At 40.2% G+C, this 12,537-nt stretch overlaps 1 protein-coding gene across 2 annotated transcripts in view; it reads right to left on the bottom strand.

Annotated features, from left to right (window-relative positions):
* SLC35D1 (solute carrier family 35 member D1) overlaps nucleotides 1-12,537 on the bottom strand; it is a 53,551-nt gene that overhangs the window by 4,551 nt on the left and 36,463 nt on the right. The gene's annotated exons all lie outside the window — the stretch shown is intronic.

Raw genomic sequence — 12,537 nt, 5'->3', positions numbered from 1 at the left:
ATCTATAATTGCAGAAAATTAGCTAAAGGATAAATGTCCCACAACAGGGAATTATATAAATTCATACAATAGAATACTATGCATCCATTTAAATGATATAAAATAAAAACTGGCAATGACAGTATTTTGTAATCTTACAAAATATTAAGTATTGTCCAACCCCATTTTATTTAAATGAACATGCATATGTATATTAATATGCATCATAATAGGAAAATGTCTGAAAGGAACACAACAAGTATTAACAATGGTTACATCTGGGGGCTTCCCTGGTGGTGCAGTGGTTAAGAATCCGCCTGCCCATGCAGGGGGCACAGGTTTTAGCCCTGGTACAGGAAGATCCCACACACGGCGGAGCAACTAAGCCTGTGCTCTAGAGCCCGCAAGCCACAAATACTGAGCCCAAGTGCCACAACTACTGCAGCCCGTGCGCCTAGAGCCTGTGCTCCACAATGAGAAGTCACCACAATGAGAAGCCCGCGCACTGCAACGAGGAGTAGCCCATGCTCTCCGCAACTAGAGAAAGCCCGCGCACAGCAACAAAGACCCAAAGCACCGCAAAATAAACAAATAAAATAAATAAATTTATTTTTAAAAAATGGTTACATCTGGACGGTAAGGTTATAGGTGATTTCTATATGTATTTTCTGCATTTTCAAAAATAATCATTCAAGACCAAAGAAATATTATTTTTAGTAAGAGTAAAAAGCATCCCAATAAGTAAGTAAACATGCAGACCCTGGGGAGATTTCACAGAGTTGGTTTCTCTCCCACTAGAATCAAGGTCACAGTGGAGAGAACCTGTCATCTGAGCCCTCAGACTCTGAGCTGGTTGCTGCTAGCCCTCACACTTGTCTACCACACCTAACGGCAGGAGGGTTCATTCTTCTGTGACAGTGATTATTCTTGTCTACTCTCACCTGGACTACATAGCCTCCTGCCCCAATCACTAAACTGAAAGCAAGCTGGAGAAGCTCCAAGAGCCAACATGCTAACCTGCCCTGACCAGCTCTGCCACCAAGCCTGCCGCCTGTGACTCCCTAGGGTCTCCAGCTGGCAGCCTAGCCTACACTCTTGCAGATGTCTCCATCCTGGATTTGGCCCCCACCTTCTACCTGACCACCTGATCCATAAACTTGCTGCTTATTTGAAATTAGTTCTATTCTCCTCTGGACTTTGGCATCCCGGTCCCAGGAGGGTAAAAGATGCATAGCTCCTGCAAATAAGGAAGCCAGATCAGGCATTCAGGGTACTAAATAATCAAATTGTGACCATTTATTGAAGTCTACTACATGCCAGGCATTTTACATACATCTCCTGCCACTATAATATCCCTTCAAGGTGCTCATTTTAGGGATGAAGAAACTGAGTCCCAGAAGTCATAGGTTACCTTGCTCAGGGTCACAAAGCATCTTAATGATGGACCAGAATAAAAGCCAAGTCTGTCTGATTTTCTCCACTGAATCGGCTTCCTCCCTATAGCCCCTGCTCCAATTGATAGTGCAGGTACCTGGCTTTATACTGTTCCCATCAGCCTGTGAATTTCCCAAGGCTTTACTCTTAGCTCTACAGAGTGCCTTACACAGGCCTGACACTTTGTAGCAGCACAATTAAATAACTGCTGAATTGAATATCTGCTATGGCCCCATTCAAAGAAAGGAGCCTCATGAACCCATCCCTGGGCCAGGGTTCACAGAGCCTTCATCTTTTCCTTCATCTGGTTGCTTTCTTCCATTTCTTTTTTTTTCTTCTTCTTCTTTTTTCCTTTCAGAATTTGATCCGACTCTTCTGGAAACTTTTCTTATTCATCTAATGCATCAAGTAGATGATTTCCTTGGTAGCTGGGCTAGGACCCAAGGAGACAGACAGCTTACCATAGCCTTCCTGATCAAAGCTAAAACTTCTTTGAGGTTCACATGTACATCTACATGATAGTCAATTTCCCTTTGCTTCCAACCCCACAAAAAAGTAGAAGGAATGCTCTTTCTTACTTTCATCCTATCCTCCTCTAGATCCCCTCTCCTATGACAACCTAAAACATAACAATGCTCTCTTTTATTTTTCCTGTCAAGACAATCTATTATGTTCATGTTAAGCCGATTTCACCTAAATAGAAATAATGGAGCAAGGTAGGATAGAAGAGGACAAAGAACGCCCTGGAATTCACTCTGGACTTCCTCCTTATGGCGATCCTGGGACCCTATATCCCTAGCGTAGTTAGTGTGACAAAAAACATGGACTCTGGAGTTAGGTGTTGGTTCAAATCTTGAATGTAACTGCTAGCTCTGTGCCCCTGGGCAAATCTGTTAATTTCTCTTGAGATTCTAGTTCTGTACTAAAAAGATAAGAATAATACTATCTACCTAGACTTGTTTGAAGAATAAATGAGATAACACGTATAAAGAACCAGGCCCTAATCCTGGCACACAGAGTAAGCAATCAGGAAATATTTATTCCCTTCTCCCCACTCCCATGTAAGCTCCAATACTCACAGGCTAGAGGCGAGATGCATTGTTAACAAAAGGTACAGTGGTATGATAAGGTATAATAAGAAGATTCCTGATGCAAGAAAAGGGCATCTTGTTACCACAGAGTTGTTTAAATAACCAGAGCAAAACCAAAACACAGAAACCATTATTCTTAACTCTGGAGATTAAAGAGTACAGACTGTTCGGGTTATCACAAGTTCCAACATAAGGCAATAATAAAAGGCTTTCATCTCATCTTTATTCCTGACCTGATCATTATCAAACGTTTACATCTTCAGAAATGGCCTTTCCTGAATCACCTGAAAAGAAGTAAATATTCATCGACAAAGACACCATGTGCCAAAAAGCAGGGATGAGTTAATGCTGTGGGAAGAATATAAATTGCTTCCTAGAAGCTTTGGGAATGTGGGGAAGCTGGAAGGAGGAGATGAGGAGGACTAAGAAAAGAAAGGGAAAAAACCCAATTTGGGGGGGAAAGGCCTATATCTAAATTTTTATACATCACTATCAAGTGATCCTGAATCAAAATCTGCTTCTTCAAAAAACTTCTCATTAATCTACTGGCTCTACAAATATTCACATTAAAGTTGACCTCTGATACTTTGGAACTGGTATTTATATATTCGACAATCCTAAACACTGATTTTTTAAAATCTTAAGCAATTCTCCATCTGCCTAATATTCAGATCATAGTACTACCAATTGTTAATTCACTGAGACCTGCTGTGGCAGACACAGCCAGGAAAGAAACAGAAGAAAGAGACAAAGCAAGAGTGTCCTGCAGACAGGGGTCTAGCTAGAATGCCACAAGCCTGGCTGGCAAGTGCCACTTCACCTGCTCTGATCCACTCCTGATCTTCCAAAGATCAGGCAAGTACAACCTACCTCTCCAAGACCTACGCAGCCATGGACATGTTTGCCAGCCTCATACGATTAGAAATCCATCCTACAAACATATACTAAAAACGCCCCTCCACGTAGCAGCTCCATGGCCGCGGACAAGAGTCTGAAGGAACAGGCTGTCTCCATCTCCCCCTGCAGCTGACCTGTCTGTTCACCGGTGTAGCCAGGTAGCTCTGCCTCTTAGATTAGACCCTGCCTTCCATATTCCATGTGTAAAATATGTCAACCAATATCAAGACCTATGAACTAAGACAGTTTGACTTTTACTGCGATTTCCTAATACACACAATTTCTGCCAAATAATTGAGGCAGGGCCTCTGAGTACATTCCTCCTACAGTGACCAGGGACACCCCATCTTCACTCCACACGCAGCAGCTGCTGGGGACCCTTTTCTCATCTTTCTCACCAGGCACATAAAGCAGAGCTATGCTGCCTCTTCATCTATCTTCCAGAGCTCCTATCTGAACAAAGGGAAGCAGAGAGGTGACACAGGGTTGACTAGAAAGCATTTAACTGTGGACTCTGTGACATTTGCAAAATTCTATAATGTGGGGCAAGTTACTCTCAGAACCGCTCAGAACCTTAGTTTCCTCATCTGTGAAATGGTGATTAGACTACCACCCTTACAGGATTGATGTGCGAATTAAATTATATAATTTATTTATATAACAATGTTATATATGATTATATGTTAAACCATATAACTAAACTATAGACTTAATAGGACAACAGATCATTTTCAAAAGGTTAATCAGCATACAGCAGACATCCAATAGGGGTAAGAGTCAAAATGCTAAGGCATACCAGGGACTAATACTGCCAAACGCAAAAAGAAAGGGGTTTTGGCAGTTGTCGCTTCTCCCCCATCTCTGTGGCTGCACAGCAATTTATTCATCCAGAAAGTCAAGGAGTCCTAAGTATAGTAAAATCTTCCTGGTTTTGTCATCCCAATTAGGCCTTAATTGTATTATGAGTAAGCAAGACTTGACCTAACCTCTACCATCTGTAGTGTATTAGTAACTCTCAGAGTATTTTCCTAGCTGGGTATTCATCCTTCCCATTATGAGACATTCAAGGCACTCTGCACTCGGGCACCAACCTACTTCTCTAGCACAGTCAGCCCTCGGTACCTGCGGATATAGAACCCACAGATACAGAGGGCTGACCATGGGACTTGAGCATCTGCAGATTTCGGCATCCACGGCAGGTCCTGGAACCAATCCCCCGGAAATACTGAGGGAGGCCTGTTTCACCCTTGTGAAATACGTCTTGCTCTAGCTGTACTGGAGTTCCTACCAGCACCTCCCCAGCCTCCACCCAACATCTGCCTTTCCAGCCCCACACTTCTGCTCACGCAGTACTGCATGGCTGGAATACCCACCCTTCTCTTTCTCACCTCTCCAAATCCTACCCACTGGTCAAGTCCTGGCCTAAGAATCCTTTCCACTATGAAATCTCCCAAGCAACTCTGTGTGATTTCAGTTCCTGAGACTACCACAACCTTTATTACTGGTGCCAGTCTGGATAGATACTTTGTGACCTTCGAGTGATGACAGCTGTTGAAAGCTCTTTTGAGGGAATGTATTAAAAGGGCCTCGGCATTGCTGTTATTAATGCCATATAAATGCCTAATGTTATTATAAATGCTACGTGATTCCTATATAAATGAAAGCCATTACTATTAATATAAACATTTCACACTTCCCCTCCTTTGGTCTCATCACAGTAGCCAGGGTGGTCCTATTAAAATTAAATCAGATCATGTCACTCCTCTATTCAAAATCCTCCAACTCTCTTCCTATCTCTTAAAAGTTGTCCCTAGGGGGCTTCTCTGGTGGCACAGTGGTTGAGAGTCCGCCTGCCGATGCAGGGGACACGGGTTCGTGCCCCGGTCCGGGAGGATCCCACGTGCCGCTGGAGCGGCTGGACCCGTGAGCCATGGTCGCTGAGCCTGCACGTCCAGAGCCTGTGCTCCGCAACGGGAGAGGCCACCACTGTAACAGTGAGAGGCCCGCGTACCACAAAAAAAAAAAAAAAAAAGTTGTCCCTAATCTGCCCCCACCCCATTACCTCTACGGCCCCATCTCATTTCAGGCACTCCACTCCCACCTGCCACACTGGCCTCCTTGCTGGTTCTTGAACACACCAGGCACACTCCCACTTCAGGACCTTTCCATTTGCTCTTCCCTCAAGAAATCAGTATGGCATCTTTGATACTAATCTCCAACTCGGGGCTGAGTCCAAACTACTCAAGCATTTCCATCATTTCCTCCCCTACTTCTATTCCTTTTTCTTTTCTGCCTCTTAAAACACCTTAAAATGTGGGTAGAGGACTCCCATCAGAACTTTCAAAAAGATAATATATTTTATGTGTTTCCTACACCTGGAAGAAGTTCCTTCAAATGTCATTAGTCTTCTGCAAAATAACTTTAGACCTAATGACCACATGACACAGTTTCACAGGACTTCCTCAGGGTGAATCAGAGAAGTTTAGTGGCAGAACTAGGATAGACAACTCTAGCTTAAAAACTGAGCACATGAAAACTGAGGTCATGAAAAGTGAACTATATATAAATAGCTAGCAGCAGTACCCATAACAAAACACACATTTTTGGGCTATATTCTATTTCAGTGCTCTTCTGTAAGGAATTATACTATAACCAAGGGCTAGCTAACCTCCCTACATCCTATTTAAAAGTCCAAGTTATTCTAGTGAGATGCCAGTTATTTAACTCTAAAAAGCCTGGTAACTGTTATAGCAGCAGCAACCAACTGATAATACAAAACATGTCCTCTCTCTCTCCAAATGAGAGAACTACTAAGTAAAGGGAAAGCTCATGTCCTTACTTCAGGAGAAGCCTAGAACCAGAAGAGAGTCTGCTAGGATGGAATTATTCAGGAGGAGAAGTCTGGAACTAGGAAGCAACACATCCTTTTAAGGAAACAGGCAAAGGAGTCCACAGTGAACGAATTGTAGATTCAGGCGCTGGGCAGAGATAGCTAGACCAAAGACCTCAGAACATAACTCTGGAGCTAGACTCTGAGCTGCACCATGGCCCACCCCAAAGACTGCATAGACTCTAGTTTGGTGTCAGAAGCTACAGTAAAATGGGTTGTGTTACACAAAAGGAGGCTGACTTAGAGTTATATAACCAGTATGATGACATATCCTGAAGGGATATGAAAATAAATTCATTCATCTATTCACTATTTACTAGATTGCAGTTAAGAAAATGTGGAAGGCAATCAAGGATTGAATATTTACCAGCTGGGTAGTATGTGGCAAGTTTCTCAGCCCCACTATGAAATGGAATATACACAGCATCTGTCTCAGAGGGCTGTTTTAAAGATTAAGTATGGAGTACTTGGGGCAATGCCTAAGCATAAAAAATACTGTCTGGTATTTTGTTATTATTATTACTGGTTGGATGCCTATTATGGACCAGGAACTGATAAATACTGACACAACTATAAATAAGACAAGTGGTTTCTACCCTCAAATAGCTGAGAATCTAAGGTAACAATGGCTACATATGGTTTACTTAGGTTACATTACAACTAATCAGTCATTTACTGAATGATAATTCATTAAGGGGTGAGAACTTGGACTCTGGAGTCCAACCCATCTGGGTTAAAATCCTTTAATGACTTACTAGCTATGTGACCTTGGCAGAGCTAAGAGTGAATGCACCATGTCTCTCTGGAGCACGATGCCTGGCACACAGAAACAGGCTCAATGCATGTCTTCAGAATCCATTCAACTCAAACTTTCTAAGCCTCAGCCTCCTCATTTATAAAAGAGTGATAATAAAAGAACTTCAAAAGAGTGTTATGAAGAATTAGGCAATTCAACAAAGGACAGTATTTTCAACAAAAGGTACTGGAACAATTGGATATCTATATTAAAAAAACACATACACAGGAAAAAGAATCTTCATCCAGACCTCATACCACATATAAAAATTATTACAAAACAGGCTATATACCTAACTATAAAACCTAAAACTGTAAAACTTCTAGAAGAAAATATAAGAGAAAATCTTCGTGACCTTGGGTTAGGCAGAGATTTCTTAGACACAGCACTGAAAGCACAACCCATAAAAGAAAAAAGAACTGGTAAATTAAACCTCATGAAAAATTTTAAATTTTGCTCTTCAAAAGAGATTAAGAAAATGAAAAGCAAGCCATGACTGAGAAAAACTACTTGCAAATCACACATCTGATAAAGGACATGTATCCACAATATACCAATATAAGGAACTCTCAAAACTCATTAAGAAAACAACTCAAGTTTCTGAAATGAGCAAAATATTTGAATAGCCATTTTACCAAAGAATACATACAGATGGCAAATAAGCACATGAAAAGATGCTCAACATCATTAATCTTAGGGAAATTAAAACCACAATGAGACACCACTACAGATCTATTAGAATGTCTAGAATTTGAAAAACAAAGACAAACTGATGATACCAAGGGCCAGGATGCGGAACAATTAGAACTCTCATACACGGCTGGGGGTTACACAAAATGGTACAGACACTTTCGAAAATAGTTTGGCAACTTCTAACAAAGTTAAATATACACTTACCATACGGCCCAGAAATTCCACTCCTAAGTATTTACCCAAGTGAAATGAAAACTTATGTTCATACACAACTTTTAAACAAATGTTTTAGCAGCTAACACAAAACACCTAAAAACTGATAACTATGCAAATAACTTTCAGTTGATGAATGCATAAACAAACTGTGATGTATCCATAATGGAATACTACTCAGCAGTAAAATGGTACAAACTACTGATACATGCACACCACAGAATCTCAAATGCAACATGGAATCTCACATGCAGTATGTTAAGCAAAAGAAGTCAGACCAAGAGCTACATAACATTATGTATCATTATATGACATTCTGGACACCATATGGATAGAAAACAGATCTTTGTAAGAGGAGAGAGGCTCAATGCAAAGGGACATAGGGAGATTTTGGGGGGTAATACAATTATTTTATACCTTGAATATGGTGGCTACATAACTGTAATAGTTGGTTACATAACTGTATGCATTTGTCAAAACTTGCAGAACTGCACAGGAAAAGGGGGACATTTTACTGTATTTAAATCATATGTTAATTTTTTTTTTTTTTTAATGGAAGGGAAAAAAAAGAATCACAGATAAAGATAAGCTCCAGAGATTCTACAAATTCTAGCCCGGGCAGTTATGCGGATGATGGTATCATTATCTGGAGAGGATACATTACTCGGGCCAAAGCCACGGGCCAGAGCCCAACCTCTGATGAAAGTACAGAAGCGTGTTCTGTCACCACCCTTCACTATTCGTTCCCCACTTGCTCTGTTGCTTTTTTGGGCTTGGGTGAACATGCACTAATTGGCCACTGGAAAAAGGCACTTAGGGGAGTTAGAGACAGCCAGGCTCTCCACAGAGCCCTACTGAAAAAAGAAAAAAAAAAAGCCTTCATAAATCACAGTATCAAATTTGAATGGAGCCTGAGAAGCTAGCAATGCAAACCTCCTGCTTCCTGGAATTGAATCATATCAGAGGGGGCTATTTAAACTTTCCTTAAAACAGCAAAGAAACCAGGCAGGGTGAAGGGGAGCTAGATGCATCTGAGTTTAATCAGAGAATCCTTTAAGAGTACAGTTTAATTAGTGATTTCCTTCAAAGTGCAATCAGCCAAGGATGGACTGACACCATGTCCAATCAAAGTGAAATCTATTAAGTAGCCAATTTAAGTTTGGTTTTCACATTTAAAAAAGAAGTAATATTCACAACCTATGAGTCTGCTTATTAACTAGTGGAAGGTAAGTCAAAAAAACCAATAAAACCATAATTTTCATTTTAAAGAGAAAAAGTGAAAGAAAAAAAGGCAACATATACTTTCCTTTACAAATGCTGTAAAGCATGTTGTAATGGAAAGAGTATTTGAAACAGAAGGTCACCTGGATTTTAATCCCAACTCTGCAAATAATTTGAACGCTGACTGGTGACTAAGTATACCACTTATTGTCCTTAATCTTATAATGAAACAGAGATTAAAGAGATACGGCATGTAGGGCTTCCCTGGTGGCGCAATGGTTGAGAGTCCGCCTGCCGATGCAGGGGACACGGGTTCGTGCCCCAGTCCGGGAAGATCCCACATGCCACAGAGTGGCTGGGCCTGTGAGCCATGGCTGCTGAGCCTGTGCGTCCGGAGCCTGTGCTCCGCAACGGGAGAGGCCACAACGGTGAGAGGCCTGCGTACCACAAAAAAAAAAAAAAAAAGAAGAGATACGGCATGTAAAATTTATTACAATAAAATGTGAAAGCAATTAGGAATTATTAAAAATACTACAGAGGGGAAGAGTACCAATGACATCATTATCAACTAACCTTGCTAGCAAAACAGTACTGTTTAACCAGAACTATAATGCACTACTTAAACACAAAAAGAAATTCCACTGGAAGAATTTTCAAGATGTTACGTATGTTAGGCTGACATACGTTGTAACATTCCAGCATACTCAGGCACTTCAAAGTTTTTTTTAAGTAGCCTGAAACGTGAAAAAAAAAACCAAAAATCTAATATTTCTTATAAGATACTATAAGAGATTTGAACTGCAGATATCTGAAAATGCAAAGAGCAGCTTTTACTTCATTTTGACTATCGAGTTCTCATTTAAAGGGGACAAAAAGAAAATCAAGGCATCTCTGAATCGGGTCTATAACATGTCATAATGATTCTTTAATCTAGATTTTTAGAAATGAAGGAAACTCAGGCCACATCCAAAGTCAAAACTGGTTCACCATGTTGATCCTTACAGCCTGGCCCTTCTTCACAGCTATTAATGAAAGAGACTGATATTTACTAAGCATAGATGTGAAGCGATGAATCAGGTACTTTACATTCACTGGATTATTTCATTCCAACAACTCTAAAGAGATAGGTATTTCTATCCCAAACACGTAAGAAAACTGAAGCTCAGAAAAGATAAACAACTCATTCAAAATCACACAGGTAGCAAGCATCAGAATTGTGACTCTGACCAAGATCTGAGACTCAGCTACTCATCTTCCTTCTATAATATGCAGTCCTCAGGTATACTTACATACCCATCATCTCACCAACTCCTACCCCACAAATAAAAAATGATTTTTCCTCTAAAAGGCAAACAACAATAGTGGCAAATAAATGTCAGGGAAGGGGAAACAATGAATTACTAACCTATTAATAATATTAGTATGGAATATTAAATTCTCATATTGATTCATAAGAAAGGTAGAATAGGTACTATCATTTGTTTACATTTGAAGAAATAAAAGCTCAAGAGAAGTTATATACTTTCTTGCAAATTAAAAAAAAAGATACTACCATATTCTAGAAAAGAGCTTTATAGTTTCCAAAGTGTTCTTTTACCAATCCATACAGCAATATACAGCAATCCGATCAAGCAAATATTTATTAAGCAACGACCAGGATTCACTCTAGGAGCTTGGGAAACGTGAGTGAAGAATACAGGCAGAGATCCATACCTTCACAGAACTTACATTATAGCAGGGGAGATAGAAAATAGGTAATATATATAAATATAAATAGAAAAGTAGAATAAGAGGGTTTGGGAGTATCAGAAGAGGGAGAGCAGGCTGCAATTTTAAATAAGGTGGTCGGGACAGACCTCCTTGAATAGGTAACATTTGAGCAAAAATTTATAGGCATAAAGGAATTAGCCACGCAAAGTATCTGGCAGTATAATGTTCCAGGTAGAGGAAATATCCTGTCCAAGCACCTAAAGAGCGAGCATGCCCTGTATTCTAAAGAAACAGCAAGGAGGTCTGTGTAGATGAAGTGAGGTGAGGGAGAAGAGAAGCAAGAGTTGAACTTGGAGGACAAGAAGGGGATAGATCTTGTAGGGCCTTGTCAGGACTTTGGGACCTGGAAAGACATGGGGGAAGGGGAGTAAAAAGAAGATTGACATGTTCTGACTTACCTTTTACAAGGAATATACTGTCAACTCTTGAGAACTGACTAGGGGTGGGGGATGAGTTAAACCAGTGATACAAGTACAGAAGACTAGGCAGTAATCTAGGCAAAAGATGTTGGTAGCTTAGATGATGGAAGTTATGCAGATGGTGAAAAGTGACATTCTGAAGGCAGAACCAACAGAATTTGCTAACAAACTGGATACTGGGTATAAGACGAAGAGTCAAGGATGACTCCAAGGCTTTTGAACTGAGAGGCTAGAAGGATGGAGGCTCCATCAGCTGAGATGCAGAGGCTGTGGAGGTGGAAGAGACTTTGGAGAAAATAAAGGAGTTCAGTTTTTGACATGTCAGCCAGAGATGTCAAGTGGGCTACTACATATAAAAGTCTGAGTTCAGGACAGAGGTCTCTAAAATTTGAGAATTTTAAAGCATAAAAATAGTGTTTAAAAGCATGAAATTCAAAATTCTCAAACTGAAAAAGATCTTTCATGCAAGTCACCCTCATCACTGTTGAAGATGAAGTCTAAAGAAATGCAGTGAGATGTCCAAGGTTAGACACATATAAAGCAACTCTAACAGAGCTGGTATTCTTTAGCCTGGAATTTTCTTGAGAACACTGCATTGACACCTAGCACAATAAATAAAGGATTATTCTTTGAAGGCTAAATAAAAGGGGTTCAACTTCTAGAAAAGACTCCCCAAAAACTGTGGATAAAATATGGAACCACTGTCTCCCTTTTCTTAAAAAGCATTATTGAAAGATGTGAAATGTATAGTTTAAAGACAGCCTCTTCAATAAGTGGTGCTGGGAAAACTGGACAGCTACATGTAAAAGAATGAAATTAGAACACTCCCTAACACCATACACAAAAATAAACTCAAAATGGATTAAAGACCTAAATGTAAGACTAGACACTATAAAACTCTTAGAGGAAAACACAGGAAAAACACTCTTTGACATAAACCACAGCAAGACCTTTTTTGACCCACCTCCTAGAGTAATGAAAATAAAAACAAAAATAAACAAATGGAACCTAATGAAACTTCAAAGCTTTTGCACAGCAAAGGAAACCATAAACAAGATGAAAAGACAACCCTCAGAGTGGGAGAAAATATTTGCAAATGAAACAACAGACAAAGGATTAATCTCCAAAATATAC

Source organism: Tursiops truncatus, chromosome 1 (assembly GCF_011762595.2).
Source record: "Tursiops truncatus isolate mTurTru1 chromosome 1, mTurTru1.mat.Y, whole genome shotgun sequence".
In the NCBI taxonomy this organism is placed as follows: Eukaryota; Metazoa; Chordata; class Mammalia; order Artiodactyla; family Delphinidae; genus Tursiops; species Tursiops truncatus.
This window is presented reverse-complemented; position numbering and strand designations above follow the sequence as displayed.